The 2,793-nt window shown below is 28.4% G+C and overlaps 1 non-coding gene across 1 annotated transcript; it reads right to left on the bottom strand.

Moving 5' to 3' along the window:
• Positions 1–2,474: 2,474 nt before the first annotated feature.
• Positions 2,475–2,585, bottom strand: LOC140876839 (small nucleolar RNA R71). Its single transcript, XR_012149071.1, has one exon. It is a non-coding gene; the product is annotated as a small nucleolar RNA R71 (small nucleolar RNA).
• Positions 2,586–2,793: the final 208 nt, after the last annotated feature.

Genomic DNA, 2,793 nt, shown 5'->3' with positions numbered 1-2,793 from the left:
AAATTCAAAGTAAGGCCATGAACCAAGAACCTTATACTCTATACTTGTGTTTTAAAATGAGAAAAAGATATATTGCCTCAATATTGCATATCCATGAAGAAGGGAGGGACGGCTGCTGATGAAACTTAAAATTTGTAATTATTTATATGTTAAAAAGTGTGTTTTAAAATTTAAGTTTAATTAAAATTATGAAGTTGTATTATTTTAGTGTTATGTGTTTATATTTAAATGCTTTACTAAAATGTTGTATTTTACGGTTTGCGCAGGTTTGGTAAAAATAAAATTACTCAAGCTACAGAGGTCATAATGGAGTAATCTCAAAACCTGTAGAATCACAAAAGAGGCATCTTCAACTTTGTAGAAGATAAGAAATTCCAAAAACTTCATTAAGATGATCAAAATAATCAAACATCAAAATGGAGATAGATTTACTTTTACAATGACCAGCTTGGAGTAAAAATATCATAAGTATTTCATATGTTATCCAAAAGGGGTGAATGAGTTGTCCAAACACATCTACACAAAATATCCTACGTGTTCTATGTTGAAAAGAAAGGCTGAATCGGTGGTCTAAGGCATCAAACATGCCAATTAAAGTTGGGTCATGGTATTGACATTCAAGGAGACAAGCACCCACCAACTTTACTATTTCACATTTAATGAGCCTTGGACTCTTGCTCTCATTTGGCCTATAAATAGATGTGTTGTAAAAGATTTGTAGTGTGCAAGAGTGTAGAGAATTCTTCATTTGTAAAATAAATATTGTGTGTGTGAGAATAAAAGTTTGAGTGTGCAAGTTTCTCAAGTTCAAGTATGAAATTTCTTTTATCTTTATTCTTGAGTTTCATGTTCATGGAAAGCTAAATCTTTTTATGTCAAGGTGAAAAGGTTTCATTGTTGGTCAAGTAAGATTGTCTATATTTTGTATATTCTTTTCCTTTCTATTTTTATTTTTACTAATTGATCTTTATTTGTAGGTATAATTTTGGATGATTTGTTGTTATCTATTTACATCAAATGCTTGGTACCTTGAATGTGGTTACCTTGATTTGTTGTCAAATATGATACAATAATTACTACAATAATTATATACTATAAATATATGTATCTATTTATAATAAAGTCATATATATTATTTAGACGATAGCGTGACACTGTCGGTTGTTCTAAATAATATATTGTGATTTGAACTAACATTTACTTTATCGCATCTAACTTTTACTTTATCGCAACTAACATTTATTTTTCCGCAACTAACATTTACTTTCTCGCATCTAACTTTTACTTTTCCGCAACTAACATTTACTTTATCGCATCTAACATAAAGTCATATATTTTATTTAGACGATAGTGTGGCTCTGCCGGTTGTTCTAAATAAAATATTGTGATTTGATCTAACATTTACTTTTATGTCAATTTATATTTATGCATTTATATATATATTATGGGTACCATGTATTAAATATCGGTGGATATTAATATAGTGGGAACTATATTATATGATATACTTGTTTAAATATTTAATTGTTCTTTTTATGTTTATATTTATTCATCTATATATATATTATGGGTACCATGTATTAAATATCGGTTAATCTGATATTAATATAGTGGGAACTATATTATATGATATACTTGTTTAAATATTTCATTGTTCTTTTATGTTTATTTTTATTTTAGTTTCTTTTATTTATTTTTATTAAGCAATCTTAAATAAACCAACAATGAACCTTTGAAACCTTGACAATTTTATAATTTGTGTATTTGAAGTTTTATAATAATATTTTCATCTATAATATATTATTGCTAAAATTAAACTTACAACATCCTCTCCGTGGATCGATCTCGTACTCACGAGTATATTACTTGCAGACAACCTACACTTGGGTGAATTACAATTTAAGTTGTAGCAAGTTTTTGGCGCCGTTGCCGGGGAGGTATAAATTAAGTTTAATTTTGTTATTATGTAAATAGTATGTTGTTTTTAATTGTATGATTGTTTGGAGTCGTAAACAAAGTGGTAGACTTGTTCGAGTAACTGAAAATATTTTAAACATGGACGATAATTCTAATAATCAAGATGATAATAATAATAATAATCATCATCAAGAACATGAACAACCAAGAACACTTAGGCACCATATGAATCCAATAAGAACTAGTACACCATCTTGTTTAGTTTTTCCTCCTGATGCATCTAATTTCAATTTTAAGCCAAAAGTCATTCAACTTTTACCAAATTTTCATGGCTTAGATTCTGAAAATCCATATTTGCATTTAAGAGAATTTGAGGAGGTTTGCAACACTTATAATGATCAAAATTGTAGCATGGATACTGTTCGATTAAAGCTTTTCCCTTTTTCCTTAAAAGATAAAGCTAAAACATGGTTGCAAAATTTGAGATCAAGTTCAATAAGATCATGGGAAGAAATGCAACAACAATTTCTAAAAAAGTTTTTTCCTTCCCATAGAACAAACTCTTTTAAAAGACAAATTACAACTTTTTCTCAAAAACAAGGGGAAACATTTTATCAATGTTGGGATAGATATAAAGAGTTACTTAATACATGCCCACATCATGGTTTTGAAATATGGAGAATAGTTTCTCACTTTTATGAAGGTTTAATACCTAAAGATAGGCAAATGATAGAATTCATGTGTAATGGAACTTTTGAAGATAAAAACCCAAATGAAGCTATGGAATATTTGGAGTCATTAGCAGAAAATGCTCAAAATTGGGATAATATAGGCTCAATTGAACCACCAAGTAAAACCAATAATTCAACAAATGGG

This window comes from Henckelia pumila, chromosome 1, assembly GCF_033568475.1.
Source record: "Henckelia pumila isolate YLH828 chromosome 1, ASM3356847v2, whole genome shotgun sequence".
NCBI classification, from domain to species: Eukaryota; Viridiplantae; Streptophyta; class Magnoliopsida; order Lamiales; family Gesneriaceae; genus Henckelia; species Henckelia pumila.
This window is presented reverse-complemented; position numbering and strand designations above follow the sequence as displayed.